General features: G+C 40.8%; 1 protein-coding gene across 6 annotated transcripts in view; it reads right to left on the reverse strand.

Annotated features, from left to right (window-relative positions):
• Positions 1-17205, reverse strand: part of ATXN1 (ataxin 1) — a 269116-nt gene that overhangs the window by 153975 nt on the left and 97936 nt on the right. For 5 of the 6 annotated variants that reach the window (XM_054017709.1, XM_054017710.1, XM_054017706.1 and 2 more), the window contains one exon: positions 16914-16985. The gene's annotated coding sequence lies outside the window, so the exon portion shown is untranslated. Of the gene's footprint in view, positions 1-16797; positions 16877-16913; positions 16986-17205 lie in introns of those variants that run through there. The other variant, XM_054017712.1, reaches the window with a different exon arrangement.

The raw sequence follows: 17205 nt of genomic DNA on the forward strand, positions 1-17205 counted from the left end.
ATGCTCAGCCATTAGACCCTTGTTAAAAGGAAATGCTGGTCCATCTTCAGCCTGCTTAGCTTGTGAGATGACAGTTCCACAAAAGAAGATGGCATTTATGTGGATCTATATGTTGGAAAATTTTCTGACTTGACCACACCCCTGGATAAAGAGATACTCTTATCACACCACAGCCTAGGAAGCTGTTATTTGAGGATACTGGTTCCTATTCAGGTTCACACAAATTAAGTTATTGGTGAATGCATTCCTCTTGCAGCCATTACTTTAGTGAGGGCTTCATTCTGGCCAAACAACAATGTTCAGATTAGAATTAGCATTCACCCCTTGATGTAGAACAGATCTCAAAAGAGGATAAACAGTGAAACCTCTCCCAATGGGTTAGCATCTAAGCTGACCGCCCATAAAAAGAATAGGTGCATACATTCCTTTTGTGACAGAAGCTTGAACTTTTGAAGTTACCAAACTGCTTTTTAATTAGTCCTTAGTCTCTCCCCGAGATGGACACCTTCGGCTCACTGATGTGCCAAAGCGAGTTTCCAAATGAACTAACCTTGGTCAAACAGAAAAGGCACTCTTCCTAAAATTCACCAACACCTGGAAATAATAGTCACTGTGGTCCCCAGGTGATGGGCTAGACAAATAGAAGAGCAGTCTCTACGCAAAATCATGCTGGATTCCCTGTTAAAGAAAAATACTGCAGACATGGCTAAAGTCTTTGTGAAAGCCTTTGGTGCAATAGTTACCATAATGAGAAGTGAGGGCAATGGATCAGCATTCTCTTTGCACACTGTAAGTATCCAGTTCATACCAGGGAAACTGATGATTCAATTAGCAAACTGCATCGAAAGTCCTTTCTGGGGCTAAATCTTGGTCACTTTCCTGCCAACATTCCTGCCGCAATTCCGCTCCCCCCTGCCGAAAACGTTTGAGCCATTGGGCTAGCCCTTAGAACACTGGAGCTCACCGTTGAGAGATGGTCGGCAGCCATACACAGCATTATCAGCGATTTATTCTGTCGTCATGACGTTGACATTATCTGCCTACAAGAGACGCACATCGCCACCGCAAGATGCTTCAAGGTAACCAGTTTTGACCTATTATGCCACACCACACCTGCCAAACACGGCCACAGCACCTACATCTGGTCAAACATCTTAGATGCCGCTCTGCTTACATCTACTGGTGTCTGCAATGTGATTCAGGTGAGAAGTTTCCAGATCGCAAATGTTTACAAGCTACCAAATGTTACCTGGAACCAGCAAGTTCAAAAGAGACTAGCTCTTCCAGCTGTCTACATAGGTGACTTCAACAGCCACCATCCTGATTGGGAATACTCAGCATCAGACTCGAATGGAGACCAACTCATGGAGTGGGCACCTACCAATGATCTTGCCCTCATCCATGATGTAAAGCAGAGAGGAAATCTTCCACTCAGCCAGGTGGTCTCATGAATGTTCTCTTGATATGTGCTGGGTATCATCCGTGGATGGTCATTCCCAACCTGCATCATGTCTGGTCTTGGAAGACTTCACACCACAGCCAATGCAGACCTTCTACTATCAATATCAGCCTACAACCCCCAATCATTAGAACATTTAAGAAGCCAAGATGAAACTTTATGAAGGCAGACTAGAAATACAACACAGATGTCAAGGAAAAAAGTATCTTCTGAACCAATTTCAAAACGATCCAGCGTCAGTGTGCAGCCAGCCTTCACAACAGGGGCTAACAAGAGGATCCAACACTGCGGCTCTGGCCAAAGACAGACAATATCACATATCACTGATGACTGCCCTATGACCAGAGGGCTGAGCACTTTGCTGATGAAGTTGCTGCAAATTGGCTTGGCAAATGCCATATCTGATAAGAAGTTAGGAAGTGCCTGTTATTAGACATGGAACAGACGAAAGGACAAATCAGACAGCTCGTTGGGGATGGCTAACACGCAGGCTCCTCTTTTAGAGCACACAACTCAAGGTTGCAATGGTTGTGAAACAGAAGATGTGCTTGTGTTGCACATATAAAAGTGTCAGTTGTGAGACGCATTCCACTCTCACTTATACCAGTTTCACACTAGTGTAACAGTTGATTTCCGTGGAGTTACTCCAGATTTGCAGCAGTAAGTGAGAGAATCAGGCCCCCACATATTTAAATAGGTTTTAATCTCAAACAGGTGACACTCAGCAAAAGTTATTAAGCAGGTTAAAATGTAGTCAGTGCATCTGTATGTACAATTAGTGATGATTTATTTGAAAGCACTCTATTTGCACTCCTTTATTCTGCTTCCTAAATCTCAAATTAATAAGGGATAGGCTTGATTCTGAAACTGTTTTATCTTCCTTATTGAACAAAAATGAGAAAAAACATGAGGTTATCCCTGCTAATAAAGTATTCAGGCACAAAAAATTACACTTTGCATCTTTGAGAGGAACAAATGTTTCAGAGACAGAGGCCAGACAAACTAGATTTAATATTGAAGAGGAGTTATGAGTTGGATTTGGAGAGAAAACAAGTACATTTTTATTTAATAATATCAGTGTATGAGGAATTTCTGCCTTCACATAATTACAATAGCGCTTTTACCTGCTATTGGTTTCTCTTTAATTCCACAGGTCAATGTATGCAAAATAAAGCAGTTACAATGCACCTAAACAAAAGAAATGAGTGTGGAAATAATGGGAAAGAAGATTGTATCTATGTGAATAAGCAAGATTTAGTGATCAATGGGATGTGTAATTTGCTTGTTCAAAAATATTTCCACTAAGGTTTAAGCCTTTGAGAGAAGAAAAATCTGCTTTTATTTTACACACAACGTTTAAAACCAATTATTGAGACATGATAAAAAGAAACATTAATATTAAAGAAATTTTTGACCTCTGCAGCTGCTGCAGCCCTCTCTGTGATGGGAGAAATGGCTGGTGACTCTGCATAGGCAAGGAGACAACTGGCCACACCCCACACTTTCCCTAATCCTCCCATGTGCCACCCTTAAATAACCCTGTCCCAATACTACCGATAAAGCCCCTAAGGAGCACAACAAAGTGCCAAGCAAGAGGCTGTAGAGCTTACTACATGGGCTCTCTGTGTCCCGACACTACCGCCTTGCATGCACATTGGAAGCATGTGTAGCCACTTATTTAAAGGGGCAGACAGATTTTACGGTGACATTTTCCAAGAATACATTTTGACCAAGTTTCTCAATTACAATTTCCAGAAATCTTTTTTAAAAATTTTAAATTTTTGTCCTTTTGTAATGCAAATGAAATTGCGAGTCATATAAATCCTGCACAGTGCAAGCAAATTCATTGTATAGGTATACCCATTGCTTGGACCCTATGAAAGTAGGTGCTATAGGAAACCCTCAGACAGATATATTTATAGAAACCCATCCGAATACAGTGTGCAAATTACATACGAACTGTGCAACAAACACAGCAGCTGCAAAATGTACGGTCCAGTTTATAATTGTTCTTAGAGACTTTATATAGTACCCACCACTGTAGTTTCTAGGTACCAACCATGGCCTGAACTGTGCTCTCAACATTTCCATGTTCAAAAACATTCATCAAGCAAACTTCTAGGGCTGTTTCTCTGAACAAGATCTCTGTACAAAGTGGAGAGTGATTTTTATTAGAATCACAATTGTTTGTAACACACTTTGTAGTCTCTAAGGTGCCACAAGTACTCCTGTTCTTTTTACTATGTAGGCAGGTAAGGTTTGGATGCAAATCATGTTACAAACATTGCTTGGAAATAGTTTCAAACTCTAAAGTATGGCAGAGACTTTGTAAGTACAGTTATGATTTAGCTTCTGACTCCACTAGAACATGTACCATGTTATAATATGGCAGTGTTATAGCCCAGATAGCATTATGACACAGACTGAGCTTGGCCTGTATGGATGGTACCAACTCATGCTATAGTCATATTACAGAACTGTGCAATAGCCCCGTAAAGATCAGGGACACGATGGCACACAGTGCTAGCACAGTAAGTTTCACAGGGCAGACAAGTGCTTAGGGTCATGAGAATGGAAGCTGGGAAAGTAGTTGCAAGGTAATACATGTCCAGCAACTAGTTCAAATCGTGCAGAAATAAGTTTTTATCAGCCTCCTCTCCCCCATGGCTTTCTAAACCTGGAAAAATGCTGTCTGAGTATACATAATGACAGGCAAGGAGGACGTTTTCTGTCATGCCAAAGCTGCCACAATCAGCTTGTTAGATATTGAGAAAAACAAACAAGCAAACAACAATCTTACATAATGTTAGGAGAAAAAAGATCCGAACTGCTTGTAATATCATCAATTCTTACTTGTTACATAAATAAAAACTTTGTTTTTCCATCTCAAAATAAACACGGACATCCTTGCTCCCTCATCTCCACAGAATTGTCTGCAAGCCCTGTTTAATCATTGACTTCCGCTAGGGGTCAGAAAGAGTAAAAGGTTCCAGGATCCCTCAATTTTTCTCCCTTTATCCTCTTTGAATGACATTATGTCCCGGTAACCCTCTGTACAGCAAAGATATAGAAGACTTAGAAGACTATTAATGTTGTTCCATGCATCATTCAGAGGCAATGTCTCAAGAACAACACAAAGCGCACCCCTTCCTCATCCCCGGGTGGCTAACCGCACTATCCTTGCAGCAGTGTAAGGCCCTGTGAGCTTGTGATAAGCCTGGAGCCCATACCCATCTGGTTGGGTTGGGTACCTCAACCGGATAAGTTTATGCATTTGAAGAATCAAAACTAGAGTTTAAAGATAACACTTTTTAAAGATGAATGCAGGATGTTCACACCTCTGCTAGGTCTATGTTTTGCCAGAATAAACTAAAGAGTAGAGCACTGACTCATGTTATGGAAAACTGTACTGGCAACCAAAAGAACTAGAACTTGTGTTTTAAAACACTAAACAAAACTTAAGGTATGATGAATACAGCAGATCACCAGTAAAAAACAATATCCATGCAGCCAGCACATTTCTACCATCCCTCCTCATTAATCTGCACCAACATGGAAATTACTGTATAATCACATGATTATTTGTCCTCTTAACAATGGGGAAATGACCATGCTATGTAATGGTGTAATTATTTATACCTTGAAAAGTAAGATATCAGATTGCTATTTACTTGTTTATTTCTAATGTTACAGCATAAAAGCAGAGGATAGCAAAGGGAAAAGAATATACTTTCATGACAGATTTTATTACTCTGGGTTATGGACCAAAGAAATAGTTGTCAATTCATCTCCCGTCCCCAAGCTGAGGTCACCAAGGAAACTTACCCCTTTGCTTTGCAGTTCTACCTACAATTCAAAGATACCACCGGATGACAGCTTTCTTAACTACGAACAGCAAGTTACATCAGCTTTTGAGTCAACGAAAAATAACCGTCACTCAAATGATTTATGCAACATATACAAGTTTATTACCTAAAAAAGTCACATTCTGAATTTCTGTGTAACACATCTATTAATTCACCTCACCTCATATAGTACATTACACTAACACTACAATGAAAACTTTAGCCACCGGCTGTTTCCATTAAGACTCAAAGCCTTTGGTTCTTTTGCAGCTATACAAGAAATGTCATGTTCCAATATTTATGACTCGACTAATGGCACGTTTGGGGTTAGTGTATAAAATTTCTAACCGGTCTAGTTTGCGGGGGGGGGGGGGGAGAAGAGAGATTGGAACAGTTTAGAATAAAGACAACACAAGAGTAAAACATTTCTGCTGGAGAAACTCTTTTCCCTTCTGCAGCAATTAGACTTTTTTCACTTATAACATTTATTGAGTTTTTTTTTTTTTTTTTAATTGGAAGTACAGAATCTCTTCATGGGCACATCTCCTTAATTTCCTGATGATCTCTAAACTCGACATTCATTTCTACAGATTGTGGCTGATGAGTAACATCAGTCCAGGGAAATATCTTACTCCTAGTCTGATTGTACCGCAATAGTTCACTGTTTGGTGTTTTATCAGGCATGAAATTGTCATCTTCTGGCAGAAACTAAATTTAGTCCTTCAGTTGCCATAGAAGATTGTAGGCCATCTCCTGAGATATTTATTTGGGTGGCAAAGTGTCCTTCAATGTCATTCAATTGTTAACTGTATTTTTTTTATAATAATTAACACCAATGAGGAAAATCACTGAATTAATTTACATTCAGCCCAGTTTGTCCAAACCTCAGCTCAGATTCACTGGAAGGTTTGGTTTCAGTGAACCCCCTACAATCCCAATCCTGAAATTGAATCTGCTAGGGCCAGTCCTGAAATCCAAGAAAACCCCCATTACTTCAGTAGGTCTCTGTGCTGGCATAAGTGTCCATGCTAGCAGACCCTACTGCAAGAACAAGGCCCAAATCTGAGCTGAGTTTCAGGTTTGCAACAGAATGGGGAAGTTTAATCTCAATTGGAATTTTATGAAGAAAATTTTAAAAAACTCTATTTTAAAGTCAAAGTGAAGTGTATCCTTCCCAACAGGCTAGCTTTCTTCTTTCACTATCCGGCTCTCCATTCAGCTAACATTGTTCTCTATAAACAGGTTTTTTAATCTTTTTACTTTGCACTATCATCTAGTAAATAAAAAGAGATCAGATAATAAAGAGGGTTTCCTGAAGAGCAGTAATACCTTTCTTCTTTACCAGACACAGAGAACATTTGTGTCCCAAAGCAACAAAAACATGGTGATAAATTTCAGAGAAATGACCACCTGTACTAAGGTTTTTAATTTCCACAAATGTATTCAGAATGCAGCAAGGGAAAAATACAAAATATCACAGTCTTTCACAGGGTAAGTGATTCAATTTTCAATCAAGGAACGAGAACTATATTTAGAAAGGCATAACACATTACTTTTTCTTCTGGTAAATTCAGCAGAATTAAAGGAACCAGATGGTCAAATATCTACAGAGTGTTCTCAGATACATTACACTGATGTAGAAACATTAGAAAGGAAAAAATCCTACCCATATTCAGAGTAGTCCTGTGCAGACCACATAGTAAGGAATGAGATCACCATGAACAACCATAAAGCAAAGTACTTTTACTTGTGACTATTTATATATGCCATGGAATCTATAGTTATAGAAAAACTGATATAATGAACTTTTTGGGAAGTCCTTTTCCTTCCAATATGGAATTAGTGACCAAATCTCCAGTCCTAATGAACAGCCATTTTGCAGCATAGCTGACCTATATAGACTTTTTAAAGAACATTTTCCATCTGTTCTGAACTTTAAGTGAAAATACATATCAAAACACAATTCACAATTACAGCATGAAAGAAGTAAATTTATCAATGTGTCTTTTGATGTCCATAGCAGAACATCACTTAATTTTACGCACTAAATTTCAGGCCTAAATGAAAGGAAAAACTCTTCCCCACCTTTTCACTCCACCAATAGAGAGACCTCCCTGAATGAATTTTAATGACATAAAGGAATTCCTTTTAACAGCGTTTCACTGCAGATGAGTTAGTGGTCTAGTCACAGGTGCCCTCACAACAATAGTTCATGGCTAGGCTCAGCCCAATTCCTAGAGTTCTAAACTAAAGAGAAGAGAAGGAGGATTGTCTAGTGGTCAGGGTGCCAGCCTGGGACCTGAGAAATCTAGATTTAATTCCCTGCTTTAGCACAGGTTTCCTGTGTGACCTTGGGTACATCACTTAGGCACCTAAATCCCAATTTTAGGCACTGGTGCAATCCACAAAACTCTTGCATGGCTACCACATAAGCCTGTAGGTGCCTAAACTCACCCAGCACCTCAGTTTTCAGGGTAAAAATTCCCTAGGCACTTAAGTTTCTGCCTCTGGGCATGTGCACTGCTGCCCTTCTTTAGGCATCCAGATGCCTATCTCCTACCTAAGCCGCACGGTGATCTGCAAACTGGGGGAAGATAAGCAGAAGAGTGCCTATCTCGCTTGTGGGGCCCCATCAAGTAGCGATGCTCAGAGGTTGCCTACAGGTTCCATTCAAAATCTGACAGGGGGGTAGGAGGATTCATCTAGAATGTGGGAGTCATGGGTTCATTTCTCCCCTCTACCAGAGGTAGAGAAAGGATTTGAACAGGGGTCTCCCACCTCTCAGGAAAAGGCTCTAACCATGAGCTATAGGATATTCTAACATGAGGGTCCCTCAGTCTCTCCTGTTGAAGCTGTTCCACTGTAGGTAAATACGTACAGAGACATTGGAGCAGACACAAAGAATGACTCTATAGCCTGGCAGGTAGGGCACCCACCTATGAGGGAGAAGAGTCAGAGTTCAGTCCCCCTGCTCCAATTAGCCTTTAATTATTTATCCAAATTGGAAATGCTTCAACAGGAGAGACCGAGGGAGCCCCACCTCAGTTGTTAGAGCACTCTTCACAGAGCTGGGAGATCCCAGTTCAAATCCTCTCTCTCCCTCAGGAAAAGAGATGGGAATTGTACGCAGGTCTCCCACATCACAGCCGAGTTCTGTAACTGCTGTGCTAAATCATCATCAGTGCAGTAAGCAGCACCACTTCCTGCTGCCACAGTTTTGTCTGGACTGAGAGGCAGGTGCCTAACTCATTCTCACAAAAAATCCAGGAGAGGGGTTCCTGGTTGTGGAATCTAATCTAGCAGGGATTAGCACCTCCCGGCAGCCCAATTTAGACGACTACCTCCTTGAGAGGGGTGGGGCTTAGCATTCCCCATTTCCTCAGCATCCGCCATTGGCTGGCTTAGGCATGACAGCTTTTGTAGATCACATTCTTAGGCAACTTTTTCTCCTCATTCATTGTACAGGGAGGCTAGGCACATAAGTCAGGATTTGCGGATCTCAGTGTAGTTCCAGTGATTTTCATAGCACCTGACTTTTAGACACTGCAATGCTCAGCACTGCAACACCTAAGTCCCTTTGTGGATCCAGACCGTAGCCTCTTTGTGCCTCAGATCCCCATTTGTAAAATGGGCATTATAGCACTTTCCTACCTCACAGGGGTGTTGTAAGGATACATACACTAAAGATGGAGAGGCACTCAGATACTATGTTAACAGAGGCTACATACGTACCTTAGATAGATAGGAGATATACAGTTCCTAGTACTTATACATTATCTCTTGAAGGAGAGATTGCTCCTTCCCAAATATACAAAAGCAGTAGTTTTGGGGGGGAAATAGTTTACTTTGAAGTTCACAAACAAAACAAAATTCTGCCAAAAATTCAATTTAAAAAAAATCGCTGCTTTAAACCCATCCCAGATATAATAGCAGCACTGTTCTCACTGCTATATACCTATGGCTGTGCCAGTATTTCCAGTATAGCCACTTTTTAAAAAAGGTAAAAACCTGGTAATTAAATAAAAGAAAGCTATTTCAAGACGAAACCGGATATTCCAGGTTCTTAGCCTACACGCAAAGGTGGTCACTGCTGACCTTTGAAGCATTTGAACTGTGAGAACATTATTTTGTGCTACAAACACTGTTGGGAAAGCACTTACAGTACAACAATGTACTAGTATAGTAGATTAAAAAGTATTTTAGGCTGTGTCTCTGTGTGTTGTATTAAAGACCATTTGTTGTTTCATGCTGTACAGGTTTGTAACAAGGAATTGAGAACAGGATGATAACTGTGATCCACATATCTTGACTAAACTGAACAGACACTGCTTTAAGAGAGGCTCAGGGAAAATTTTTAACAATACTTTTTATTTCAAATTAAATCCGGGAATGTTCTGTAATGACACATCCCTAGAAAGTATTTACTGAAAAGATTTTCCTCCCACTTATCCATAAACCATCCACCCCCTCTCCCCAAAAAATTGATGGAACTGTACATGTCACCCTAAGCTGTTTAATTCAAGTTATAAATAGTTATACAATGACTGAAGGATTTATATCCATAGAACACTTTACATACACATTTTTGTCATTTACGTTTTGTTTTTTAAATGCATCTGATTCTCATTTACACCACTTTACATAGCTCTGGCAATATAAAAGGGGCCTTTAATGTAAACAGGAACCAGGTAATCTACACCCACTTCAAGGCCTCTTTACACTGCCAGAACAGTGTAAAATCACCTTGTGTATATGAGAATCAAGTCCTGGAAGTTTAACATTGCATGGTGATCGCTAGCAATGTGCAAGACCTGGGAAGAGGCCTATGGTGACACTTTGGTAAAATTCCCAATCCCTGACTTCAGTTGAAGCTTTCCCTGTGTAAAGCCTGTAGAGTCAGGACCTAAAGGAATAAAAAACATCAAACGGTAACCTTAAATGCATTCATTTACCACATACCACTTGCCTGCTTTTAAATGGCTGGGTGAGGTCATTAAACAGAAATGAGATTTCAACTCCTAATGGCCCGATTCTCTGTGCCTGTACCTTGTGCAGCCATTTACATTAGGGAAGGAAATGTATTTACATCATTGCAAATTGGATGGGAAATGCAACCAAATCAGAACAGTATTTTATAGTCACCCTGCGCTAGTGTGAATTACTGCACAAGGGGGAGACCAGTGGAAAATCAGGCCTACTAAAGTTTATTTTGTCAACACAATCCAGGAAAATTAAGTTTGTGCCAAGGTTGATGGCTTGACATGGACAATTACTGTATCTTCACCATGTGAAGCACCACATACGATGTATGCCTATATTAAAGCGACTTTTTGCATTATGATTGCTATTTTAACATTGCAGCAGATGAACACTCTCACCAGCGGATAACGATATACTCTGTCAATACTTTGATACTATAATTTTTACACAGTAAAATACAATGCATTTGTGTTTGCCAAAGGGGAATAGTAACAGTCTGGGTTTTGTGTCTCTGAAACATATTATTTGAGTAATTAAAAATGTATAAAAGTACAAGCAAAGACCATGAACAAGTCCAACAGGCTCCAATTATCTACTAAAATTGCATCTGCATTTCAACAGGTACTTTGGCTTCAGAGTCTGACATTCTTCTTACATACATAGAGCAATCACACAGAAAGAAATGTAAGGGTATGTCTTCACTACCAACATTAAAGTGCTGCCGCGGCATGCTTTAATGTGGCTGTGTAGTCGTGGCACCAGCGCTGGGAGAGAGCGCTGTAAAAACCCACCCCCACGAGGGGAGTCACTACCAGCTCTGGGAGCGCACTGGTGCACTGTCTACACTGCCACTTTACAGTGCTGAAACTTGCAGCGCTCAAGGGGGGTGTTTTTTCACACCCCATAGCAAGAAAGTTTCAGCGCTGTAAAGTGGCAGTGTAGACAAGGTCTTTGAATAAGATCCTTAACCTTTAATAACCAGAGTAACCTCAACTACCATTTGAGTCACAAAGCACTCTCTCCAGAGGCACTCTGCACTTCATAAAATGGTGCCATTAACATAGCAATTATACAGAGAAACACATGACAACCTAGGCTGACTTCAAACGTGGGTTTTTGTTGTTTTTCTTTACAAATCATGCATTTTTGTTCAATTCACTGTCTGGTGTTTCACAGCAAATAAATTTCCACAACCATTAAACTTGCTGAAGATTAACAGCACGTAAAATTCCAGCCAGAAATGAATTGGTTAAACACTCAATGGATATTTACCTACCAATATGAAATTACCAATAGATGCAGAATTAAAGGTTTTCAAAGAATAATCCTGTAATAAATACATGCAAGTAACAGTCAACAGTGCAACCTGTATGTAAGGATGAACGCTTCTCTTTAACAGAACAGTTCTTCCAATGTATGAACCTCAAACTGGCTTTATTTCTGGCATCAGATATGCTGTATGTTCTGTGTAACTAACTGCATGTTTAGTCACTTACCTACCTACAAGTAAACCTTTGAAATACAAATAAACAGTTATCCAAAATAAACAGACAGGCTCAGCTTCTTGCACCTCAACTGTTTTTTAATTAAATTGTAGAAATGTAAATGCCATGCCCAGCACAGGGGAAAACCAGGAAACCTCACTGCTCATGTATGTGCTTATTTCCATATGGCCTCTTTTACACCATCCAAGGTACCGGTTGTGTTTTGCACTAATACTTGTACTTTGTTTATTTAAAGATTTCCCCTCTCCACATCCATCCCCTACAGAAAATGGATGCCTTCACCACCATGCTTTCCATGCTTTCAATATCTCAGATTGATCTTCCTCAACTTGGCAAATAAATACCCAGAAAAAAAGAGTAACCTCCCAAGGGAAGGGGCAGACCTGCTATCACTGGAGGTATTAAATAGACTTAAAGGAACTGATTGTGATTCTGTAGAATTTTATGCATAAAAACTGCTGTGATGCAAAGGGAATGGACCTGGTGACCCAAGACCTTTTTCCTGATTCCAGTATCTATGAAGTTTTCATCAGTCAAGCCAAGTGGTGTGGCACCAGCAGTAAACACAGTGGAGGCATAAGCTTTTAAGACGTCAGAGTGACAGCATTAGGATCAGTAGCACGAGCAGGCTATGCTCAGCCACTTCTAATATCCATTGTGCTACTCTAGCACTACATGCTGACAGAAGATAGAGTACCTCTGTTATTGAAGACATACACAGAGTTCAACGTACTGAGGCTCAGGGCAAGTCTACATGACGGTGCTACATCGGCACAGCTGCGCCACTGTAGCGCGTCTGGTGAAGGCGCTCTATGCCGATGGGAGAGTGCTCTCCCCTCAGCATAATGACTCCACCTCCACGAGAAGCAGAAGCTATGTCAGCGGGAGAGCATCTCCACCTGACATTGCGCCTATGTGGTTAGCGCTTAAGTCGATGTAACTTGCCTTTTTCACACCCTTGAAGGATGCAAGTTACATGGACTTATGCAGTAGTGTAGATCAGCTCTCAGGCTCTCTCTTCCAGAACCAGAGCAATCTCTTAAGCAGTTGCTCAGACTGCCAATGCAGGTGGACATTTTAATTTCTAACCACGTTTTAAAGTGATTTGGGACTAGAGAAAGGCGATGAACTGAAGGCCCTAAATAACAGTCCTCTCTCCAGATCAGAGGCATGACACAAGCAACTGCAATGCAAGCTTTTCCATAATGACTCAGCCAGGGCCGGCTCCAGGCACCAACCGACCAAGCACGTGCTTGGGGCGGCACCTTATAAGGGGCGGCCAATGTTGGGGTGGCAGGGGGCACTCGCGGTGTTTTTGTTTTTGTTTGCGGGGCGGCGCTCGAGGGGTTTTTTTTGTTTCGGTGGCGCGGCGCTGAGGGGGGCGGGGGCTTAGTGTAAACTGTAAATCCGGAGCAATTCAGAGGATTTCAGTGGGCTTGTTATGGATTTACACCAGTGTAACAGAGAGCAGAATCTGGCTCTTGGTTAGTATCAACCCAGGCCAAATCTGAAAGGCCCTGAATTTTGTGGAGCAGATAAGGGGTAAACTAGCATAGCTAGAGTCACCTGATTAGAGCTATACTGACTCACGCAGGCTACAGATCTGCACCTCCTCCCTCGTTTTTTTTTTAATAAAGGATGTAAAATCTGCATATGTGCGCTCACAAGACAGAGAGAGAGAGAGAGAGAGAGAGAAAAACACACACACCGCTGTATAAAAGTTCCACAGAAAATTCTCCACCAACACCACACACATAAACCCTAGATACTTGCACATAAGACAGTTCTTCGAGAACAGAGCCTTTGGGTTTGGATTCATTAATGCAGCCCAATAGACTGTATGTAGGTTGACACAGCTGAATGCCCATATATTTCAGAAGAAAAGTTGGACATACATAAAAATGTATTTCACAAATCATTAATCCAGTGGAACCCATTCATTGCTTCTTATCCTCAGAATACATATAGAGAAGGATTTGAGAAATATTATCAGTCAGGACTATACCTACTCACTACTTGACGACCTATTTAATTTCAACGTGCTGTTCCTGCTACAATTTACAGACAAAATTGTCCTTCCCTTCTGGAATAGATTTGTCCCCAAAATATCCTAGTATTAACACAAAGTACTTGGAGCAGTTTTTCTGCCACAAATTCCATTCTACAGCATTAGTTTTTTTTCCCAAGGCATTTTGAGCTCCGAACAAACAGAAACAAATTTGAAGCACGTGATACGGAGCAGTGCACAACAGACAGGTTGCACTCCCAGACTTTTATTGACATTCAAACCTGTAATGTTTAACTACCACTATTGTTCTAAAGGATGAATTGGCAACCTCCTCTACACACACACACACATACGCACACATTCGGTGTTACATCACATACTTTATTTCTAATAGTAAACCTTGCAGAAAGGAATTTTATTTTTACACTTTCTCACCACCCACTCCTAATTAATGTCAATCAGTGTCTTCCACATAGTACATACTGCAAGTATGTGGCCATAGCTACACTGCGGATTTTGGCAAAAATTTCCCACTGTTGCTAAAAACTGATGCAGCTCCATGTATTGTGATAGAAATTCAACTAGGAACCGCATGGAGATTGAAAACTCATTTCATCTAGGCCACTGAACAGTAACAAAAAGGTTATAACTTTTGGATCCAGAATGTAATCTTATATATACTGGTATAAACCTTGAGTAATTCCATGGACTTTAATAGATTTGCTGCAGAAATACAAAGGTGTAAGAGAGATCTGTCCCTAGGTTTCTATGCCCTGATAGCTAATGACTAATAGTAGCAAAAGTAAAAGTACTAGTGATGGTCCTGCAGCCCCTGCCATTTTTAAATGCGATGGTTGAAATACAGGCTTTGTTAAAGTCAATGGAGCCAGGATTTCACCCCATGTTGTTTAGACCTGCTCTGAGCAGAGTTAGACAACACAGCATTAAAATCACTAGCAACCATTGGAGGCTGGTCAACACTAGCACTCCCACTGTTTACCATCATCAGAGGAGTTGCCACGTTGGCAGCAATATTGGAAAATTTTCCTCCCATCCCCTCCAAAAAACCCAGTGTAGACGTAGCTTATATCTACAGTACAAGCAAACACAATCATTAACTTCTTCTAATACTATTTTTCCTTTCTCATGTAAAAGTAAATCCAGCTCCAATCATTTCCCTTCCTTAACTTTTGCACAAGGGGAAGACAGAAAGCTAAAAAAAGAAAATTAGACACTTAATGAAGTCTATGATTAAGGCAAAGAAACTAGCAAGACAGATGGGCTGATGCATTAAGGGAGCTCCAGTTCACCATCCCATATTTTCCACTGTCTTCCCCTTTTAGATTTTTTAGATTCTATATTGTAGTCCAACAATTTTAACACCATTACCCAACTTACAGTCGTCCTCCTGACTCTTAAATTAAAAAAAAATATCACTCAGACAAGACACAGTCATAACATCTATCTATTTTCCTCCCCACTCCCCACATACTTTTGCCTGTTATCAAGTCTGTGTACAGATTTGTTGGAACAAGGTCCTTAGCTCAGATCTGGCTGAGTATGCACATTCTACAACCATTTCTCACCAGAGTGGACACGAAACCACAAACATACAGCTACACAAGTTCTCCCAACTCCATCCCACAACGCCACACTTCACATTTCACAGCGAGTGTTTCCTATCAGGTTCCCCCAGCTTTCTGTTCCTCCTTGCTACAGGCATTCCATTGAGTAACAGGAAATCCTTTACTAGTATATAATGTACAGGACTTGCTGTAGGTAACTACAGCACTTGTGAACACCAGCATTCACTTCCCACTCCAGGGAAAGCATTCAGTCAAGCTATGAGCTGCCCAAAGCCCAACATGAGGGTCTTACTTGGGATTTGGAGCAATGAGACTGTTAGGGCACACCTGTCCTCTAAGGTCCACAATCAATAGGCCTACATAAGGTGTCAGGACATTGAGCACAGTGCAAAGCAGTGGTAGCATAACATCCTTACCTCCTTTGTAAAGTGCTTTGAGATCTACTGATGAAAAGCACCAGAGAAGAGCTAGGTATTAATTAATTATTATTATTATTATTAAGGTGCTGGGACAATAACCCGACCTCCCAGGCTGCCCTTCCATGAAGAGCTAGATTCTGTCCTGACAAACAAGCCATCTGGTTAGCTGATGCAGCTTGCCAGGACCTTGGTGATGATGAGCACACAAAAGACCAGATGGAGAAGGCGCAGCAGGCAAGGAGGCTAATGGGAAAGGCCCCAAGGAGATAAAGGGCCTTCCTCACAAAGTATTAAAGTATACTGCATTTTACTGTGCTGCACTCTGTTTCATTGTGTGTGGTTGGAGGAGCTCAAAGTCTGGGAACACTGCTGGCATTGCCACTGCTTTTATTGTAAAGGCAAAACCCTTAGATTAGATAGCTAAATGCTTGATATATACACCTTCATAAAAATGTTAATCTCTATGGGGAAGGAAGAAACAGTAGGTATTTATCTATATCTCTGAGAAAAAGGGGGAAATGTCCTCAATAGCAGGGGAAATCTGGTGCCCCAACCATCATGTAATCTCCTTGCTCAGAACAGTTACTAATGGCTGGTCCTCCCCATGGCTTCCCCTATGACATCTGGAATTAAGCTCTCCTTTCTGCAGGGTGCACAAAGCAACCCTCACCTAGAAAATAAAGTGACTCTGCACTTAGCAGAAATTCACTATCGGTAACAAATGCTGAATGCTCAGTCAGGGATTTGGCTGTCTAATCTGCCTAACATGCACTTTACAAAAAAAAAAAAAAAAAATCTCAAAAGGTCTTATTCTAAAGGGTCTGTTTATAGTTATAACGTAATGGTGGTGAAGGTACTGCAACATGATTTCCACATCATTGTAAAATCTGGAGTGTGTAATACAATTTCACTCTACTTGTAATAAAAACCCATGGAAATGCATTAATTCAGGACTTAATTCCTTTTCACAATTAGGTGAAGTTGAGTAGACTCACTATGATTAAGTTGCATTATATCAGAGTTCACCATAAAAGAGAATTTCCTTCCCTCCGCCCCACTCCAGTTCCAAGTCAGGTAGGAGGCATCTGCCAGGGATGAAGAATTTTCCTACCATTCAGTCACTGCCTCCCTTCCTTTCGTTCTTTTATCCACAGCTCCAGTTGAGATCTTCCAAAAATGTAATCTGAAAGTACAAGGAGAAACAAAATGAATCAAACTAAACTTTTGAATAATTTAAAATTTAAACAATAAATTAATCAAAAATAGAAACTGAATGGCCAGTATCTGCATCAATGGCATTAGCACCAAACTTCCTGTCCCTGTACCAGAAAATGAACACTGTCCAGATTCTGTAGTAGATAGCTGAGGTGTCCTCCGTTCCAAAGACCAGGAGTGAAATCCTG

The sequence above is a fragment of the Malaclemys terrapin genome, chromosome 2, assembly GCF_027887155.1.
Source record: "Malaclemys terrapin pileata isolate rMalTer1 chromosome 2, rMalTer1.hap1, whole genome shotgun sequence".
NCBI classification, from domain to species: Eukaryota; Metazoa; Chordata; order Testudines; family Emydidae; genus Malaclemys; species Malaclemys terrapin.